Below are 22,685 nucleotides of genomic sequence, written 5' to 3' on the forward strand. Positions count from 1 at the left end.
GCACATTTTTCCAAAATTGTGATAAACATCCTCCACCCATATTCCTCTCTCCAACAGTTTGAGGAGACTAACATAGCTAAGTAATCTATGAAGAATTTGAATTTACACCTGCAAGCCTACACAACTTTTTTTGTTCAGCTGTTAGTCTTTAAACCAAGTTTCAAACAAAGCACAGTCCTTGTAAAATTACCTGGTTAAATATCCTCCAGAATAATACGTTCTGCAAAAAAAAAATTTCAATAGTTAAAGCTGCCTATTATAAGGCCAGACTAAAATAAAAGACAGATACTGTATATTTATTTATGTACTATAGCCTTTGGGGGGTCATAAACTATAATGATACGCAATAATTTTTTGCCCCCTACCCCCACCCCAAACCAGTTTTTGCTCCCTTGGGGGCAATATCATCCCCATTGAGAATGAATAGTCTGCACTATTTCAATAGAAAAAAATAAAACAATTAAAGTGCAATGCTCTTTAAACGCAGTGCCAGATCGGTAGTATGATCTTTGTACATAAGATTCACAGCATATATAAAAGGCAGCACATTATCTTCTTAAGCATTTGATTCAGTCAGTGTATTATTTTTTTTTCAAATGGTTCCTATTTCTTTGAAACTTTGCAGGGGGGTGAGAAACAAAATTTCAAAAGAAAGCAAGACTTTGACAACAGAAAGCCAATAAATGATTAAATTAGAGATAAAATTCACCATCTATTCTAGGACTCCTGACATTCCTTTGATAGATTGCTATTGGCAATTCTCCACATCGTGGCTTGCATTTCTCTCTTTGCCCCCTCCCCCATTCTCTCTCAATCATTCATTCTGCATATAACGTATACAGCCACATATCTATATCACTGAGAAAGGATCAATCATTTTTTCCCTATGCTGCTGAGACATACAATATTTATCACAGGTTATAGACGAGAAGAAAAGAAAATCTAAGAATATTCCCTTCAGCTGTATTTCTGTTGTGGAATCAGGAGCATCCCAGACCTACTCGTTTTGCTTAGTTGTCAGCTCAGTCCAGAATAATCTGTAGTGCAGCAAGCCTGATAAAGTTAGGTACCCACTGGCCACTGGAAAGAAAAACAGACCTGGTTGTTGGTGATCTTCCTCACTATATTACACACAACTCCGATTAGGCTAACTCTCTTCCATTTCTTTAAACCTCTCAATACCTTGTAAATCAAATATTTATCAACTGAGAACCTCTTTTCTAGCTGTCTGATGTTTCAGCTCTGACAAAGTTGGACACTAGCCAGTTGGTGAAGAATCCTGTGAAAGGAAATCAGCCACAATAAAAAAGAAAACTCTATTTCATTTTTATTTCACAGGAACAAACTGCCAACAACCTCCCTCCACTTTTTCTTTCTACTTGCCCTTGTAAAAATGCTTGCCTGGAATGAGCAGACATGGCTACTCATTTAGTCAACAAATATTTACTGGACATTCATCAGCTGGGGCCATATGTCTTTGGGTCCTTGTAACCCATATTAAAGAGTTGCTGAACAGCTATTAAGGTGGGCATTGTGACTAATATGCAGCTCAGAGAAGTATGTGCATTAGACACAGCGATTTACAAAGGTGGATCAGGATCACTTTGTCAAACCGTATGCTTAAGGAGAACAGACAGAGCTGTTTATGGAAAGCTTTCTGAAGGAGACAAGCCCTGAACCCTGACTTAAAACAGGAGAAAGAGTCCATATGGTGAGTGGGCAGAGAGAGGTGACAAATCTACATGAAGGCACAATTGGCATATTTCCAGGAAAAATAATTGCTGCAACAAAATTACCATGTAGTTGGACCACATTTAAAACAAGTCAGAATCATTTCAGAACTGTTCTATAACCAATCATATAGACTGCAGCCTAAGTGACACTATCAATGATTATCTACAAAATATCTTCAATTGAGAAACTTAAATGTCATGCATAATCTTGCATTCACTGTAGTTACCGGCTTATTGATTTTCAAAAGGACATACTCAACACACTGAACACAAATTGGGTTTCCCAGAACCAAAATGCATCCTCCATTTTGTCCTAAACTCTGGTATACAACAGAATGACAAGTGGCGATTTTTAAACATATACACTCGTAGGACCCACCACTGGAGTTTCTAATCCAGTGGATCCAGGAATACAGTCAGAGCATCAGTGGTTTTCAAAAACTCTACAGGTGATCCTAAGTTGCACTACAATTGCAAACAATGGCTCAGCACATTTTCTTATTGTACCAATTTCCAAAATAACTGGCTTCAGCTTACTACATGAGCATGTCTACATACTGTTTTGAAAGTCAGTTCTTTAGCTTACCATGCATTTTCTGTTTTCAGAATCTACATTCCCTTTTGGAAGCAAAATCGTGACCACTCCTCTTCCTAGATGCTACAACCAATGATTTCTGCATAACTGTATTAGTCCCTTGCACATAACACTAACATAAGAACTCCTATGTGGACCGATTATGCAACATTATTTGCAAAAGCCTAATGGCAGTCACATGACCAAGAGCTTTAGGCAAACAATGTTGCTGGTTTATATCAGAGGTGTGTGTATGTAACTAAAGAGGAAAAGAGAGAAGATAAAGTTCTGGTCCAAGCTCAAGTGCCTGCACAGCATCAGACTCCTTGCTGGGCACTGGTGATTGCTAGTTCCATCACCAACCTAGCCTTCACGAATCTTACGGTATAGCAGAAAATGCAGAAAATGAATAAGTAAGTACACAACATATCATGACTCATAAGTTAAGTACTTGGAAGAAAATCAAGAAGGTACAGAGATAGGGGAAAGACAAAGAGCCATCCCAGATAGGAGAGTCAGAGAAGATCTCTTTAAAGTGGTGACATTCAAGCTTTCAGCTAAGACCTGAAGGTTAAGAAGATGTTTCAGGCATGTGAGAAAACCTGGGGCTGGAAAGAACTTAACCATTCCGGGCTATCCGTAAAATGATGAAATTGAGCTATATGGTTTCAAATGATACTTCCTGCTCTAAAATTCTATAAAGAACAGACTCAAGTAATTAGTGGGTAAGTAGGGAGATGAAAAGCATTAAGCAAAGCATTTTATTCCAATCTGATAGATACACTAAAGTTAGAGACAGAAAAGATCTGTTTGTCTAATTCCAATTCCACCAATGGATTTAATGACCCAGAAATAAGGTTACTCGCCCTTTCATATTAGTATAACCAGGAACCTCTAGTCACAGATCATCTATATGGCACTTCTTGAAAACATCACTTTAAAAGGGAAAGCTTAATGAACAAAAGTACATAAATGGATAATGTAAAAAGAAGACAGGAATCAATTATTCTTATTAGTCAAGAAGGCAGAGCAAGAACTAATGGCTTTTAAGCTGTAGGATGGAAAATATGGGTTAAATAGAGCAGAACCTCGTTAATTCTCACTTCAATAATTTTCAAACCTTATAATTCCAGAAAGAAAACTGGTAGTCTTATATATATCAATAAGCATTTAATAGTACAAAGGTAGATGAAGAACTCTCAATAGAATTAAGTTCTATTACTCTTCAAAATATGCTACAAGAGCATTTGCTAGGTAGAGTCCCATGTAACAGCACTAATAATGCAAAGTCCTTTGTCAAAAGTAATAAGTTAAATATAAATTTGGAATGGCAGTCTCCTGTCCTTATAGAACTTTCTCTCTCAGTTGAACTCTTATTCTCAAGATCAATAAATCATCAGGGAGTTTTCCATAAAGCAGTATAAATTAAAAATCAGACATCAAAGTATCCTCTTTCCACCAGAAAGGATCAGGTTGGTTTCATAAAGTTTTCCATCATATTTATTTGAAATTGATACATGCATCACACAGAAAGATGAAAAGTATCCTACAATGTCATCTTTCCTATATTTTCAGAATACAAAGAAAAGCACTCCTTGAAAATAAAACAAAAAAAAATTTTTAAGTAAATGATGTCACATCTGTTTTAGCATTTAAGAGGTCAACCTTTCCTCTTTAGCTTAGAAAGTTCAGGGCTCTGCTTGGGCATGGAGTTATTCAACCCTGGATCCGTGGTTCTTAATCAGTCCTCCACCACAAACTCTCCATGGACATATCAGCAATTTGTGATCCAAGTGTGAAATGTGTCTGTGTTAAAACTGAGGATATATATACTGTTGTGTGACTGGTAGTGTCTTATCAGACAAAATGCCAGAGGGAGGACTACAATTTGCTGGGAGTTAAAAAACAAAAGGTATAACATAATAGCCAAGTAGGAGTAGGTAATGCCAAAGAAATGCTACTAGTAATATCAGCCAGCATTTACTGAGCAATCACTATGTATCAAGTGCTCTTGGAACACTTTATTACTTCTTTTAATCTTCCCAATAATCCTCAAGGGAGGTATTGTTATTATTCCTATTTTCAAGACCAGGAAACACAGACTCATAAAGATTAAGTAACTTTGCCAATTTCAAACAGTAAGTGGTAGAGCTAGGATTTGAACCCAGGAAGTCTCACTCCAAAGCCTATTCTCTTAATTTAGACACTGTAATTCAAGTTAGTAACACATAAAATAATATTTTTTGTGTTAGTAAACCAATCTATTTGGTTATCTTTGGTTATTCCCAATGCAAAAATGTCTTACAGCTCCCATATTAAACCTATGTCTAGATGACTCAAGTCATAGGGTTCTTTCCAAACTGAAAAGGGCATACTCCCTTTTCCGTGATGATCTGGCAACAAAGCTTATTGCCCTAAGGTAAAAGGGCCATTTGATACATAGGAAGAAAGGTCCACCCCTTTCAGCCCATCGGATAATGGAAAGAATGTGGAAGGCAGAGGTAGAAAAGGAAGGCAGATATCAGAGCCCTTTAGTATTTTCTTCCCTTACCCAGACCTTTCTCACGACCTTGTGGAAGTAGAGAGGTTGAGTGTAGAGAAAGCAGCAGAAACCTACAGTTAGGTATGTCAGAGCCTAAGAACAGAGAGGTTTTACTCTACTTCCTACTTGTGACTCTGGGAAAAGGCTGCTTCATGCATTATCCCTTATCTACAATTGGCTACAGTAACGTAATCTGGATGGCTTGTCATGGTTAGGCAAAAGGAAAGCCAGAATTCAGCTCTCCTGACCACCTCAGTTCCTGATGATGGAGACGAGATTGAGAAATTGGACCAAAAATTTCCCACATGCTCCCAAAGGAAAATTAGGAAATTAGTTGAGTCTGAACTAAGCAGAAGAGAATGGATCATGGGTTACACCAGTATCACACTTCAGCAGTGGACACTATTAGAACAAGAATAGGAAAAGTTGTACTTTAGCACTCAGTCCCAGAGGCAACTCAGAACAACCATCCCTCAGCAGATACCAGCACGGTACAAAACAGTGACCCAAAGTCAGGTAAGCAATTACTCTCCTTCATGCACCTCAGCACCATCTTAAAGAAAAAATGGTTATTATGGTTTGAATTGTGTCCCCCCAGAAAAGATATGTTGAATTCCTAACCCCTAGTACCTCAGAATGTGACCTTATTTGGAAATAAGGTCATCGCAGATGTAATTAGTTAAAATGAGGTCATACTGGAGGAGGGTGGGCTCCTAATCCAATATGACTGGGGTCCTTATAAAAAGATGGCCATGTGAAGACAGAGACACAGGGGGAGCACCACGTGATGATGAAGGCAGACTAGAGTTATGCATCTGCAAACCGAGGAACACCAAAGATTGCTAGCTTACTACCAGAAGCTGGGAATAGGCAAGGAAGGAGGCCCCTAAAAGTTTCAAGTGAAGCATGGCCCTATCGACACCTTGATTTTGGACTTCTGGCCTCCAAAACTGTGAGACAATAAATTTCTGTGTTTTAAGCCAACCAGTTTGTGGTATGTTGTTATAGAAGCCGCAGGAAAATAATATAATGGGCATGGAGATGGAATTCCAAAAGACTGAGCATTTTATCTGAGTCATCTACACAGAGGCCAAATTACATAAAAAGACTATTGAAACACTAGACTAAAAGACAGCTGGGGTTTTCTTCCCCTGCTATCAGTGGGTGAGGGCTTATGAAGAAGATCAGAATACTACTGAAAAATTGAGAATTTACCATTTCTTTGCACATCTGACTATAGTTGTGAGTATATTTGTGATCCCACATCGTGTGATTACTAAAATTGTCATAACTTTGCTTCATAAAAAAGTAAGAAAACATGAACAGGGTAATAAACAGTCTTACGTTGTTGAATGGCAGCAAGTGAATAGCATGATAACAATGAACACTTTTTTCTCAGTTTTCCCAATTTGCTTATTTAAACAACTTTTTATGTTTTAATGCCTTTAAGTACGTTCCCAGAAAGTCTGGTGTTATAAAGGATGTTGACACACAGATGTTTGAGAACCTCTGCTCATTATTCTCTCCTTCAGACACATTGCCAACCAGACTCATTTATTAAACACACACTGGGTGTTAGGCATTATAGACATGAAGTCAAAAAGATATAATCTCTCTCCTCAAGAAATAGTCAAGTAAATCATGGACTACAGGAAAGGGTATTAATTATGTGGCAGGATATTATTTTTTAAATAACACCTTCATACTGATACAAAATGCAGGAAAGGAGAAGAGAGACAGAGACACCCTATATTGTAAATCTACATAGAGCCACAAGAAATCAGAATGATTCCCTACTGAGCAAGGCATGGTAGCAGCAGGGGCCTGAAGGGGCCACGTGGATGATGGAGTGGATTCATTTCCTAGGGATTCCATAACAAAACACCACAAACTAGGTGACTTAAAACAACAGAAATGTATTCTCTCACAGTTGCGGCAGCCAGAAGTCCAAAATCAAGGTGTCAGTAGGGCCATACTCCCTCTGAAGGCCCTAGGGAATGCTGTCTCCTAGCCTGTGGTGGTTGCTGGCACTCCTTGGTATCCAATGGCTTGTGGACACATCACTCCAATCTCGGCCTCCATCTTCACACAGCCCTCTTCCCCATGTCTCCTCTCTGTCTTCAAATTTCTCTCTCCTTGTAAGGACACCAGTCATTGGATTATAGGCCCATCCTATTCCAGTATGACCTCATCTTAACTTGATTCCATCTGCAAAGACCCTATTTCCAAATAAGGTCACATTCACAGGTACTGGGGGTTAGGACTTTAACATATCTTTTGGGGGACACAATTCAACCCACAACGTGGGGTGATGGATGTTTAGTAGATGCTGGCTTTGAGACAGGACATCAAGGATCATATGTTCTCCGTCCCCAGACCCTCCCCTTTGTCCAAGCCTTAGCACCATGCAAGGCCACTAAAACTCAGCCTCGACTCCAGGAAAAGAAGGAGAAACCTCAAATTGACTGACATTAAGTGTCTATTGCCTTGGGAGAATGAGATCTTAATAGATAAATTAAGGTGTAGCAAACTTATACTTTGTGCTTTCCTGGATCGTGGACTGAAATTCAGACACATCGCAATACATTTGAGAAGGTGGACAAAGGATTTTTAGAGCACAAAGAAGGTCAGAGAAACCAGACTGAAGAGCTAGGGAGTGTTTATCAGAAGCAGCGGGCTTGAGTTAAGCCCCACGGGAAGAGTAAGAATTAGATGCATAGCAACAAGGGATAAGAAAAATGCAAAGGCCTTCCTGGTGGAGAACAGCCTAAGTTTAGGCACAGAGGCAAGAAAGAATATTCAAGGTACTGGAATTCTTTCCGAATGACTGATGTAAGAGCTGGATTAGGAATAGTAGAAGGAGAAGGGGCTAGTGAGGTAGGCTGGGGCCAGATATGCATGTCAGAAGGATGGCTCCAGCAGGTAAATGAAGGAAGAGTGTGAGAAAGGCACCACTGGCAACAAAGACCAGTTAAGAGGTGACTGCAATAAATCTCACTAAAACACAGAGACTTGAAAGAAGGCAGTAGTGGAAGGGATGGAAAGGAAACATATCTAATCACAAGAAGAAAGTTAATATGACCCCCAGTCTTCTCAGCTGGATGACAGAGAACAGCAGCTTTCAAAATTTTTTGACTGCGACACACATTTTATTTTATTTTATTATTTTTTTTGTGAGGAAGATCAGCCCTGAGCTAACATCCATGCTAATCCTCCTCTTTTTGTTGAGGGAGACTGGCTCTGAGCTAACATCTATTGCCAATCCTCCCCCTTATTTTTTTTTCCCCCAAGCCCCCGTAGATAGTTGTATGTCATAGTTGCACATCCTTCTAGTTGCTGTATGTGGGACGTGGCCTCAGCATGGCGGGAGAAGCAGTGCGTTGGTGCGCGCCTGGGATCCGAACCCGCGCCGCCAGTAGCAGAGCGCGCACATTTAACCGCTAAGCCACGGAGCCGGCCCAACTGCAACCCACATTAAGAAACATTTTACATGGAGACTAGCATACACACATACACATCACACGTACATACACACCTGTGTATAACCGAGACTGAAGTTTTGTGAAGCAATATTTAGCCTTACTATACGCAATGCACTCTGATATTTTTAATTCTGTTTTTGTTTTTTAACGCTGGTCACAACCCACTAAATTGATTTTACAACCTATCAATGGGTCACAATTTAGAAAGTACTTAGGAAAACACATACTGTGGGGACGGTGATACTGTCAGAAGAGAATTAAATCTGAGAGGAGGAGAAGTTGAAGGGAAGGAGGCAGGATGAAGAATCAAGTTTTAGACATGTTACTTTGGATGTGCTGGGACTAAAGCTTGTCTGGGCTGCTTTCGTTCAGACTTTACAGGTGCCTGAGATCTGAGCTTTAACTCCAAAGCTGACCTTTTGGGGAGATCCATCTGAGAAAGAATATGCTGGATCCATAAGAGGCAGCTCCACACTTCTCACCTCCTTGCCCGGGTACTGCTTTGCTCTGTGACCCTGTTGCCCCATAAGAGGAGGAAATAATTTTCCCAAATCCTGTATATACTTCAGTAAACACTGGACAAAAAGTGAAGTCAATAAATACTTGATGAACAAATTAAAAAATTAATAAATGGGCCGGCCCCATGGCTTAGCAGTTAAGTGTGCGTGCTCCGCTACTGGCGGCCCAGGTTCGGATCCTGGGCGCGCACCAACGCATCGCTTCTCCAGCCATGCTGAGGCCACGTCCCACATACAGCAACTAGAAGGATGTGCAGCTATGACATACAACTATCTACTGGGGCTTTGGGGAAAAAAAACGAGGAGGATTGGCAATAGATGTTAGCTCAGAGCCGGTCTTCCTCAACAAAAAGAGGAGGATTAGCACGGGTGTTAGCTCAGGGCTGATCTTCCTCACAAAAAAAAAAAAAAAATTACTAAATGAACCCGAGGAAGGAAATGTACCCTTGTACTTTAAACTTTTGAAATTTTAAATGCACGCTGTTGCCAGAGATGAATGTTGGAGGCATACTTTTAAACTTCATAGTAATGCTTTTACTAGGTGGATGATGTGTGTGGCCAAAGAATCAAGTATATAATCAGTTATTTCTGGAGTATATTTTTGTTCACAATATTAGTTAGTTTTAGAAATGACTGCTAAATATGAAGAGATACTCACTGAATATTCTACAACTCAAACTTTGCAAACACATGCACATACACATAAACACACATATACCTCTATTTTTCCCTCCTTTTAAACATATTTTTCTCTACCTCTTTCATTCTCTCACACTTTGGTCCCCCGACCCCCTCACACACAAATCTGTATGCAATCCTGCACTCTGAAAGAGTTCCTGTTTTGCCACCAACCACCACTAATTGGACCATCCATCTCCGAGTATAATTTATGAAGATGGCTGAAATGTTATCATCATGGCTTAGAAGAGTGAAGGTTTCTATTTTAATTCTAGCTGGATACCATGTGTTCTGGTGGTAATTTTCTCGTACTGATTTTCCTTTGCCATCAATGCCACAAGAGGTTGGTGTCTCCTCCACAGTCCTACCCTAGATTCCATTTCTTACTTTATGCATCACTGCTGCTAGGAAATCTCCTTTACTTTCATGGTGTCTACTACCATCCATGCCTACATGAGTCAACTCTGTATCTTCAGCCCATACTTCTTTCCTGAGTTCCAGAACTATTTCTAAACCCACCTATTAGGTATCTCCACGTGGAGGGCTTCAATTTCAAAATGTCCAAACTGAGGGGGCCAGCCTGGTGGCATAGTGGTTAAGTTCACATGCTCCACTGCGGCAGCCTGGAGATCGGGTCCCAGACCCCAGGCGCCGACCTACACACTGCACATCAAGCCACGTTGAGGTGGCATCCCACATACAAAACAGAGGAACATTGACACAGATGTTAGCTGAGGGACAATCTTCCTCACCAAAAAGAAAAAAAATGGCCAACAGAATTCATTTTTCATTCCCCTCTCCCAACCCACCCCTTCCTAAACCAACTCGATCTCTTTGATCTTGACTCTTGATCTTAGTTAATTGGAGGGGAGAGGTCTTTTAAAGTAAAGGAGAGATGGAAAGTCAAAATAATCACTCTCCCAGAATTCTATTGCTTTAACAGAAGCTCTTCATCCTCATACAAGAAGGGGAGATTTGGGACTTTTTATACAGAGAGTTGGTCTTATCAGACACTTTCAATAGCAGACCACATGGATCACCCTGCAAAAGCACCCCACCACGCTTGTTGAAAAGACTCCATTGGCCTGCCAAATTCAGCTTGATCCCTCTCTTTATTTCTGTTATTTTTCAGCCTTGTCTATGAATTCCAGCAGGCCAGTAGAGTCAAGTGAGAGCCTGTCTAAAATGTGAAAAAAGTAAAGTTTCACTGAAGACTTCAAATCCCTTTAGCCCAAAGACAGGACTCTTAAAAAAAAAAAAAAAAAAAAAGCAAGTATTTCATCAACCCAGGAAAATCAGATCTGTGATCCCACTGTGTTCACCCAAAAACAGGTGCTCGTTTTTAAGCATCTGTGTTCCCCACAAAATACCTTCTAGGCAGGCGCTCAAGGAAAGCTTTTGTTTGAATGCCACGGTCTGATTAGATAAGGCACATCACGCCTGTTAATTTGTCTCTAGGCTTTATTCATCTATCTCTTATCACTAAACTTGCTGCTCCTAAGGAGGAAACACACAAAAATTCTCAAGAGCTGGTGAATAGCTTCATCAGGACTTTTTGCATTCTGTCAGAGCCTTGATACTCAGGGGCTGGGCTAAAATGTAGAGTGCCAAACTTTGCTTTATGAGTACAGGACTATGCCTTGTCTATTTAGCAAGGCAGGGAGCATTTCTTTTTCCCCATCTGTTATGGACTGAATGTTTGTGTCCCTCCCAAATTTATATGTTGATGTCTAACTTTCCATGTGTTGGTATTAGGAGGTGGGGCCTTTGGGAGGTGATTAGGTCAGGAAAGTAGAGCCCTCATGGATGGGATTAGAGCCCTTATAGAAGAGACCCCCCCCACCCCCCGAGCTCTCTTGCCCCTTCCACCATGTGAGGACACAGTGAGAAGATGGCTGTCTATGAACCAGGAAGCAGGTTCTCAACAGATACCAAATCTGCCAATGCCTTGATCTTGAACATCCCAGCCTCTAGAACTGTGAGAAGTAAATGTCTGTTGTTTAAGCTACGCAGTGTATGGTGTTTTTGTTATAGCAGCCTGAGCTGACCAAGACACCATCCAAAGATTACCACTTGGCTCAGAGAGATAGAAAGTAATTTTTAAGTTATTACCACTTAATCTGAAAACCATAAATTAATCTCAAAGGCCTAATAGTCATTGGAGTAGGCAAAGAAAGTGCCAGACTATATGGTTTAACTTTCTAAAATATAAAACGTGTGATGCTGTGCTTGACACATACCAGGTGCTCAATAAATGTTCTGGTCCTTTCCCTCCCCTTCTCTTCCTTCTCTGTCCCCTCTCTTTCCTTCCCTTTCCATCTGCTTCTGTTACCACCTTACTGTACAGAACTGGCATAAAAAACAGGCAGAAGAGTATCTTATGACCCCAATTACTTTACTTCAGCTCAATAAGTAAGGTGAGAAATCCTATTCAAGACATGAATACTTAGAAGTCTTTGAACTGTTTTTAAGAAGTGTTGGAAGGCTAAGGGGAGGGACATAGTTTTCTGGCCAGGTAGCCTTTTATGCATCCTGTAGGAGAAAATATTTCTATATTTCATGTAGGTGAAATCTTAAGACTCTCCAAATCTGAAGACTCTAAAATCTCTGTTTTTCCTTCAGTAGACGGAGTGTAACTGCCCTTACAAGGTGAGAGGAATGACAATGCCTGAGCAAAATTTGAAGTGGGAAAAACTCATATTTCACCTTTTTTACCCATCCTCTTACAGTGCCCCTTACCTGTTCTACCTGCCTAATCCTGGGAGTCTATCCTGCACCCTTTGCTCTCCATAAAATAGCAACTATCTTTTCTTCATTATTCTTTACAACCACTGATGTTTGTCATAATACTACTGCCTGACATCAGTATAAAGCTTTGGTGTTTGCCCAAGGTTATAATTGATATTTCCACTCTTAGGCTTCACGACTCTGCAAAGCAAATAAAACAGTTGTTGTCTTCATTTCACGAACAGATGACCTGAAGCTCAGGAATTCTTCAAGGTCATACGTCATAAAGTAAAAAATAATGTAGGGCAGCCTTCCTCTTGGCCTTAATGAGATGACAGCATGAAAGGAGCTCCATTTGGATGTGCCTCTATGGAACTATAGAGAAAGAGTGAGACATGATTCCAACATGCAAATTCAACTCTCTTAACATTAATCTTTTCTCAGCCTTTCTGGTTGACCTCCAGAACAGCACTGTACAGCACTAATACAGTGAATTTTTAAAAATTAAAAATTTCTCCAAAAAATAGACTAGCCTATGATTTAAGCTAGGTACTTGGATCTCTTTTGCTGAAATGTCTTCTCAAGTTTTCTCTGAGGCTAATATCCAGACTCTACTACTTGAAGAAGTTAATGGAATATATAAAATAAGTTCCTTGGCTATCCAAATGAAATGAAGTAAGTTACACATACCCCACTCCTTTTCAATCTCAACAATCTAGATTTGGTAGTTGGTGTCTAGCAAACTCATATATACTGATGCATGAATGTCTTTAACATACTAGATTTTAATTACTCAAATAATGACTGGAAATTACTAGAAAGCAGGTTGTTCCCATTTGCAACCCTGGGGCAAAGGGAACACCTGTAACCTCTATCCATATATAAATTGATATTTCCCACATAGCTCCCATGTGACAGCAGGCTATCACCAGGCTGTCACTCACAGCATATGGGTTAAAAAATGGAAGGAAAGAAGGGAGGGAGGGACAGAGGGAGGGAGGGAGGGAGGAAGGAAGCATGAATGAAGGAAGGAAGAAAGGAAGCAAGGAAGGAAGGAAGGAAGGAAGGGTGGGAGGAAGGCAAGTAAAAAGAAAGAATCTTTAGCCTTTATCTAAATACTCAGTATTGAATAAGTCATTTTAAGAACTAGATAGCAGAGTCAAATCATCTTTTTGAGACTTGAAGTAAATTATCGGCCTAGTACAGACCCAGGCTAAGACAGATATAGCATTTAACTTCACGGGTGGCTATAATTTCTGGATATGTGAAAGAGTGATTCCTGCTTAGTATTTTCCGAAAAGGACACGAAGTTCCTTAAAGGCCCCATATAAATCAATTCACAATCATACTGAGGTAGTTTGACTGTGACTCCAAAATGTCTGAGTTTCATTTTCTCCCTGTTAGAGATGAAACCACTGACATTCATTTTTTATGGACATTTCCAGCTAAAGACTTTTTTTGGTAAGTTAAAATTTGAAGAGCATGAAAGAGAAATTATTCTGATTTATGATGACTTCCAATCAGGACCAATTAAGAGAAAATGAACCAGGGAAATTGGAATGGGGAAGAGAAATAAGATCCTGCAAAGTGAAAGTATTTAAACCTAAGTTTTCTTTCACTTGCGATCCCCTGGGTAGAATCAAGCAGAGGCAGCTTCCAGATCAAGGGTCCCTGTGGCCCCCGGCCTCACCCACATCCGGCCTTTTCACCTCTAATCTTGCTCTGGGCGCAAACAACTTCGCCTGGGATTAGTCTACACAGGGGCTACCCTTTACTCAGGAGTCTATCAGATGTACAGAAGTGCTTGCCCTTTATTACCATATTCAAATATAAATGTAAAGCAAATTCTTCTAATATTACCATATGCCCCACTTATTTCTGACTTGGTTCCCACCTAAACACCTTCTGGTTTCAAACTGAAAATCCAAGGCCTTAAATTTCACACATTTTTTAAAAGTGTGTCAGTAGTGCCCTTAGATCTGAGCACAAGGGACCTCTGTGCTAGGCCAGTGCTTTGGAGGGTCCCCATAGCACACTGTATCCCCCCACTACACGCGCACACACACACACACACACACGCATGAATTTATTAAGGACTGGATGGGTGTCTCCGGCCCTCAGGATGCAGTGCCAGCAGAGCTCAGTTTGTATTCTAAACATCCACCCTCATGACCAACACCGTTAATGCCCCAGAGAAACACTTTTCATCTCCTGCGCCACATCCTCCACACAAAAGGTGACTTCATTCAATTGCCGTAAAAGTTTGTGGGTTGTGCCACTGCTGATGAACGCTTTGGGCACTGCTTTTGAGTACGAAGAAGATTTCAGCGGCAGAGGTACTTCAGAGACGAGACAAATTAACTAACCTGTCAAATCTTTCCTCTGCGGTAGCGTGAATGCAATCGATTATTGCATAACAAAGTATTGTTTCCCAGGAATGCTAAATGTTTTCTTGCTTTTCTTTGTGTTCCAATTCCTAGTTCCAGAGGTACTCACAGATAAGTACAATGTATGCAGTCGCTGCATATGGTAGCTGAGAAACATTTTACAATCTTAAATAATTCATATTACTCTTAACATTTGTGTGTGTCATAGATAAGTAGGCAGGTAGGTAGATAGATACCAGGATTTCTCAACTCCTGAACTATTGACATTTAGGGTAGGATAATTCTTTGGGGTTTATTTTTGAGGGGGAGGGAAGGGGGTTTTACTGTGCGTTGTGCAGATACTTAGCAGCATCCCAGTCCTCTTCCACTAGATGCCAGCAGCTTCTCGCTGGTCCCCGCTTCCCTCCCTTCCCCCGCCACTGGGACAACCAAAAATATCTCCAGAAATTGCCAGATCTCCCTAGTTGAGAACGACTAGACTGGATATTACATCCATGAAACATGACATTGTTTCATTACATTGGCAGCCTGATGGATATTGAACTCTAGAACTGTGAATACATCCATCTGTATAAAAATATTTAATAAGATTATTTAAATAGTTTAAAATTAAATTTAAAACATCAGCTCTATTACATAACATTTTAAATTTTGATATTCATTCCTTATAATTTGTATTTTGCCTTTTAGGAAAATATAACTTTTTTGCAAGCATATATGAAAAGAAATTTTAATTTTTGTTTTCTATATTCACTTTATATTTTTTGATAAAAATGTATTGAAATGTACTTTGTATGAATTACATTTCATTTTTAATCTTTTAAATTAGTTGAAAATGATAGAAATAAAAAATACTTAAGTAAATCTCAGAAAATAAAACCAAACGAAAAGCCTAAAAACATAAATAGAAAATCTTTAAAAGGTAGACTGCTTAAATTTTTAAAAAGTAGGAGCAATGAAAGTGAATGGACATTGGTGAAGCATCATCCACTGTTTTAATCATATTACCTTGATTGAAGGATGGTGAGGCCAGACACAGACCAAGAGAGAGAAACTGGAAAGAGTTGTACCGTTCTGTTATACTCACAGTTCAGTGGGGAGAAGACAGCCGCCACACAGGGACACACAGGGAAAGCACCCGGGCCAATCAGGAATCAGAGTAGGGGTGGGGGAAGGGGCAGTAAGCGTCCCTATTGTGGTTTCTGTGGGAAGAAAAGGATGAGACAGGGCAAGTAGGTTTTGGATTGGCTAATTTGAATAAATTCAGCGGAATCTGGGGCTGAGGGGCTGTCCCTGGTTGTCTGGTACCTGGCCCTGGGACAATTAGAGGGGATGTACAGTGGCCCAGAGTAGACAACCAGATAGAACAGGTGGTTGGGGGCGTGTAGACTTAGCTGCCCAAAAGAGAAGCTGACCAGCCTCTAGCCAGGGCCTCAAAATTCGGTCAACACAAGAATTTTTAAAACTATATTACACCCACATGTAGAATTCAGGAACAGGACATTACAAATTCTTTATTTAATAAAAATGTAATTACTGATCATAACAATTAAATGAGCAAGAAAGTTTTTTTTCAAAAGACAATAAGTGGAACAGACCATATAAAATCCCTGCAACTCATCTTCTTCAGAAAGTGAAGATTTAATTACCAGTCAAAAAATGAGAAGGAAGGTAGGCCTCCTTCTGTCCTCTTGTCCTGGCTTGGAAAATGTTAGGTATGGATCTAATTTAACTTGATTCAAAAAGGATTTGCAATGCCTTCCAGAAATATATATACTAGAGAATAAATGATACATGAGGAAATCGCAATGAAGAGAAAACGAAGACAGAAACATCCAGAGATATATCCCCGTTCCCCAGGTAACTAACTACATAAAAACTCATGTCTTTAGAGCTTAGATATTGTAGGGTTTGTAGAGATGGGCCACTAATGTGACTTCCTGGTGAGCAAAACAAAGAGAAAATCATCATTTGTTTCAAAATTCACCAAATACCTATCAGAAAAGAAAAACAACTAGTTGCTCAGAAGAAATGCACCTTTTCAAGACCTGGGAGCCTGAGAAGAATCCATTCTAGATTCTTGGAGCTGCGAGTCACCTGTTTTGTATCGGCCACAACTAACATTTGTAGCAGGAGGTTTTCTACACTTAACATTAGCTAACAGGTTCTTTTCACATTAAGAGTCCCCTTCATAGGGATGCACTGGAGCTAACCATGAAGTTGTCCTCACTCGTGCTTATTATCAGCCCTACTGGACTTCCTGGGTGGTTTCAGGGAGACGTGGGCGGTGGGAAGGAGCTGGACCTGGGAAGGCAGGTGGACTGATACAGTCACTAATTGGCAGGAATGAACCTCAGCTGACACCATTGCCTGAGGCACCAGGTGATTTCTCTTACAATACACGCACTGTCCCCACCTCTTCTCAATCTTCCCCAGGTTCTGGGCACAGGAAATGACCTCTATGTCAGTTTCTGGATGTTAGCAGGCATCGTATCACTGAACAAATGATGTGGTAGTCAGGAAATCAGAGAGGGAGCCATCACGTTTACACACTTCAAATCACACATTTTTGCTCAATAAAATTTAATGCTTCTGTTATCTCTATAGCAAATATCACAAAATAGCAAACTCACCGGGGGAAGGGTGGTGTGTATCACATTGTCCAAGAAGAATCACATTTTTATAACCAATTAAACTTATTGCAATTCAGGGCCGCCCCGTGGCTTAGCAGTTAGGTGCGCGCGCTCCGCTGCTGGCAGCCCGGGTTGGGATCCGGGGCGCGCACCAACGCACCACTTCTCCAGCCATGCTGAGGCTGCGTCCCACATACAGCAACTAGAAGGATGTGCAGCTGTGACATACAGCTATCTACTGGGGCTTTGGGGAAAAAAGAGGAGGAGGATTGGCAATGGTTGTTAGCTCAGAGCCGGTCTTCTTCAGCAAAAAGAGGAGGATTAGCATGGATGTTAGCTCAGGGCTGATATTCCTCACAAAAAAAAAAAAAAAACTTATTGCAATTGAATATTCTAACAACTGTCACCAATGAACATTTCAAGTTACCCCTTCAGTACAATTTGTTTACAATTATCAGGGTCATAAATGGCCTTTCAAATCACATCCTGAGGCAGCCTGACAAAGTTTTCTGTCAAGTACATACTGGCCCAGCAGGGCAATTTACAATCTGGCCCCAGAACACTACAGGCAGTCAATTTCCAACTTACAACAAGTATCTTACCTGTACGTGCCTTTTATGTGATATGCGGACTGTCATTTTCACACCAGACCACCTACTCTAAGGCTACTTACTATAACTCTTGTTTCCCTCAGCTGTGAAAATTTTAGCATTGATCTTTGATAAATTGAAAAAAAAAATCAACGCCTCTAAAATAAACAAACAAAAAGTCATCTATTTCTAAAGGCTTGATGTTATACAGAATTTATTTTCAGAATGGCTCTAATCCTCCGTCTATTTCCCCTAACTAACCCTAATTTCTCTATTGTTTTGGTTATGTCTAACAACTATTCATCTGGGCTGGCCCGGTGGCGCAAGTGGTTAAGTGTGCGCGTCCTGCTGCGGTGGCCCGGGGTTCACTGGTTCAGATCCCCGGCACACACGGATGCACTGCTTGGCAAGCCATGCTGTGGTGGTATCCCATATAAAGTGGAGGACGATGGGCATGAATGTTAGCCCAGGGCCAGTCTTCCTCAGCAAAAAAAGAGGAGGATTGGCAGATGTTAGCACAGGGCTGATCTCCTCACAAAAAAAAAAAAAAAAAAAAAAAAACAACTATTCATCTTCCGTGAGTGCTTATTCTTGCTGGGCACTGTCCTGGGTGCTCTGCTTCACATGCATGATGTCATTTTAGGTTCAGGACAACCCAATGAAATTATTCCCATGTTACAGATAAGGAAACTGAAGCTTAAATGAGCTAAAAAATTTGTCCAAGGTAACCCAAATCAGATCAAGATCCAGAATTCAAACTCAGGTTTGTCTGAACACAGACCTTACATCTTTAACCACTATGTACCTAAACAATTATGCTATAACAATACTGCAGATGCATGATTTGTTGCTTTAATCAAATGTGTGTATGTATATGTATTTATATATTTATATACACACTTACACATATTTGTACTGTATTTCAGGTGCTTCACAGGTTAAATAAACTTTTGAGACTAGCCAAGGAACCTTTCAACCATGCTCATTTTAATTTTTTAAATTAAGATATATTGGGTTCTTCAATTTGAATTTTAAGATCTATTCGCTGGAGAAATTTGGAGATGTGCACAAAGAAAGAAAAAAGAAAAATATCCTCCAAATTCTTATGTTTAAAGATGAATACTTTCTAATATTTTCTTAACCATAAATTACAACATTTTGGTTAGGAAAACATTCTATGGGGGTGTATATTTTAAACTTTAAAGAAATGATTTTAAAATATTTTTGACATAAAGGTTATCAGACTTAGGAGTCAAACAGATATAGGTTCAAATTCCAGTGCTCCCACTTCCTGGCCGGGTGACCTTAAGTAGCTATTTGACCTCTTAAGCCTGAGTTTCCTTGTATGTAAAATAAAAATAATAATTATTCCTATATCCCTGGGATGACCTGAAAATTAAATGAGACAATATACGTAGAGTGCTTAGTAAATACTTAGTGCTTGGGAGAAGATGGTTGTGGCGGACATGGAATATTTTTGCTTTATCTCTCTGAATCTCTACAGTAAAACAGACAAAGCAATTAAATAGCAAACCAAAAATCCATGGTCAACACTTACAATGAAACTAGATGACTAGATTTCTTTAAGGAACATCAAAATACCAGCCGCTGAGGACAAACCACCATAGCTGCAAGACAAGTGTGGTATCAGCGTCTATGCAGAAGAAAGCAGAGAGAAGCAATGACAGAGCACTGTGAACCCATTTGAGAATAGCCACTGAAACCAGAAGGGTTTTATCCAATCCAGGAATGGGAGAGTGCAAGGGGGCTCTGGGTGGGGACTGGAGGGTTTGGAGGAATCCAGCTCTTTGGAATTTTCTTCCCCAACAGGGATCCCTTCCACGAAAGGGCTCTGCATTGAGGAGAAATTGCTGGAACATAATCAAAATTGAACAGAATAGGCCCAATAGAGACAAAGGAAAGAAAAGATCCAGATAAAACTGGAGTAGAACAGAACCAGGAAGTCTTGGAACACAACAAAAGTTAGAAAAGCTGAAGTTTTCTGAAGTTAGAAAAGCTACCCTGAACGAGGCCTCTAACATTTCAGAAAACTATTTCACATAAAAATGAGCAGCAGAGAAGTATCGATGTCAAGTCTCATGCAAAGTTATTATAAGATAAAAGAGAATAAAGAGCAGAATAACATCACTTTAGATAATAAAAGCATATCAGAAAGACAGAGACAGATCAGAACTGTAACTTATTTCCAAATGAGCTAAGAGACATTAAGAAAATGATACAAGATGTAAAAGAAGAGAATAAATCAGAATTAGGAAAACTCAGAAATGAGGTGACAGCATAGGAAAGAATTATAAATAAATGAAAAGACATTTGGAAATGAAGACTAAATTAGAAGGAACACAGAAGCAAATAAGCACAAAATATGCCTTTAGAAAATAGAAGGTGAAAAGGAGGAAGATTTTGAAACAACGGGTCAACTTGCTTTAAATACACTCAGTTGTCTGTTTGCAAGAGTAGTTAGAAAATGCATTACTAAAGCCCACCCTGTAGATAATATCTCTGCCACATGGGTCACCATGGTAATGAGTGGGGTGCTTATGTTTTTCAGGAACTGAAAGTCAACTCCTTGTCCAGTTCAGGCTGGTTAAGATCACCGACTTGTCAACTGGGCCTGTGCAGATGACCAATAGGTAACCCTTTGACATCAAGGAGCTAACAACTCCACCCTCAGATCATGGTAATGCCACCATTTTGTGAACATGCATCCTGTGAAAGGCCATGAAGCTTGACGATGCTTGTGCAGATCATCAGTTACCCCACTTCTCCCTACCTCCAATCATCTATCCCCACACTTCAGACCACTCCCCCCCTTTATCCCATCAATATCTCTAATCCCCATTGTTCAGGGAGGCAGCTTTGAGATTTGTTCTCCTGTCTCCTCGCTTGGCTGCCTTGTGATTAACCCCTTTCTCTTTGCAAACTCATCGTCTCGGTGATTGGTGTAATTTTGCGGCAGACAAAAGGAACCTGGTTCCGTAACACTCTTAAAAATCAAAAAGAAATAAAGAAAAAGATTAAAGAGAGAGTGACAAAGGGAAGATAGGCAAATTACACAATATAGGAAGATCCAAATTACGTCATATAGGAATCCCTGAGGAAGAAAACCAAAGCAAGGAAGAGAACAAACACTAAAAACAATAATTCAAGAAAACTTTCCTGAAATTAAAAAATAAAATTTATTATATATTGAAAGAACCCACCACACATTTGAGAATATTTTTTTTTACTTATTTTTTTATTGCAGTAACATTGGTTTGTAACATTGTATAAATTTCAGGCATACATCATTATACTTCTATTTCTGTGTTGATTACATCATGTTCACCACCCAAATACTAATTACAATCCATCACCACACACATGTGCCTAATCATCCCTTTCACCCTCCTCTCTCGCCCCTTCCGCTCTGGTAACCACCAATCCAATCTCTGTGTCTATGTGTTTGTTTCTTGTTGTTTTTATCTTCTACTTAACGAGTGAGATCACATGGTATTTGACTTTCTCCCTCTGACCTATTTTGCTTAGCACAATACCCTCAGTGTCCATCCATGTTGTCACAAATGGCTGGATTTCATCGTTTCTTATGGCTGAGTAGTATTCCATTGTGTATATATACATCTTCTTCATCCATTCATTCCTTGATGGGCACTTAGGTTGCTTCCAAGTCTTGGCTATTGTGAATAATGCTGCAATGAACACAGGGGTGCATGTATCTTTATGCATCAGTGTTTTCATGTTCTTTGGATAAATACCCAGCAGTGGAATAGCTGGATCATATGGTAGTTCTATCCTTAATTTTTTGAGAAATCTCCATAGTGTTTTCCATAGTGGCTGCACCAGTTTGCACTCCCACCAGCAGTGTATGAGAGTTCCCTTCTCTCCACATGCTCTCCAACACTTGTTGTTTCCAGTCTTGTTAATTATAGCATCCTGATGGGAGTGAGGTGATACCTCATTGTAGTTTTGGTTTGCATTTCCCTCATAGTTAATCATATTGAACATCTTTTGATGTGCCTGTTGGCCATGTGTATATCCTCTTTGGAGAAATGTCTGTTCAGGTCTTTTGCCCATTTTTTAATTGGGTTGTTAGTTTTTTTGTTGTTGAGATGTATGAGTTTTTTATATATTTTGGAGATTAACCCCTTATCAGATGTATGGTTTGAAAATATCTTCTCCCAATTGTTAGGTTGTCTTTTCATTTTGCTGATGGTTTCCTTTACTGTGCAGAAGCTTTTCAGCTTGATGTAGTCCCATTTGTTTATTTTTTCTATTGTTTCTCTTGCCTGGTCCAACATGGTGCTTGAAAATATGTTGCTGACACCAGTCTCGAAGAGCATACTTCTTACGTTTTCTTCTAGAAGTTTCATGGTTTCAGGTCTTACACTCAAATATTTAATCCATTTTGAGTTAATTTTTGTGTATGGTGTAAGGTAATGGTCTACTTTCATTTTTTTGCATGTGACTGTCCAGTTTTCCCAACACCATTTGTTGAAGAGACTTTCTTTTCCCCATTATATGTTCTTGGCTCCTTTGTCGAAAATTAGCTGTCCATAGATGTGTGAGTTTATTTCTGGGCTCTAGATTCTGTTCCAATGATCTGTGTGTCTGTTTTTGTGCAAGTACCATGCTGTTTTGGTTACTATAGCTTTGTAGTATATTTTGAAACCAGGGAGTTTGATACCTACAGTTTTGTTCTTTTTTCTCAGGATTCCTTTGGCTATTCAGGGTCTTTTGTTGTTCCATATAAATTTTAGGATTGTGTATTCTATTTCTGTGAAAAATGTTGTTGGAACTTTGATA

At 39.7% G+C, this 22,685-nt stretch overlaps 1 long non-coding RNA gene across 2 annotated transcripts in view; it reads left to right on the top strand.

Moving 5' to 3' along the window:
* The window catches only part of LOC147914788 (uncharacterized), a 57,542-nt gene extending 36,683 nt beyond the window's left edge, over positions 1–20,859 (top strand). For both annotated transcript variants that reach the window (XR_015554988.1, XR_015554989.1), the window contains exon 3: positions 20,434–20,859. This is a non-coding gene — a long non-coding RNA (uncharacterized LOC147914788). The remainder of the gene's footprint in view (positions 1–20,433) is intronic.
* The last annotated feature ends 1,826 nt before the right edge of the window (positions 20,860–22,685 follow it).

Source organism: Ceratotherium simum, chromosome 17 (genome assembly GCF_057802395.1).
Source record: "Ceratotherium simum simum isolate JZ-2026a chromosome 17, ASM5780239v1, whole genome shotgun sequence".
NCBI lineage: Eukaryota > Metazoa > Chordata > Mammalia > Perissodactyla > Rhinocerotidae > Ceratotherium > Ceratotherium simum.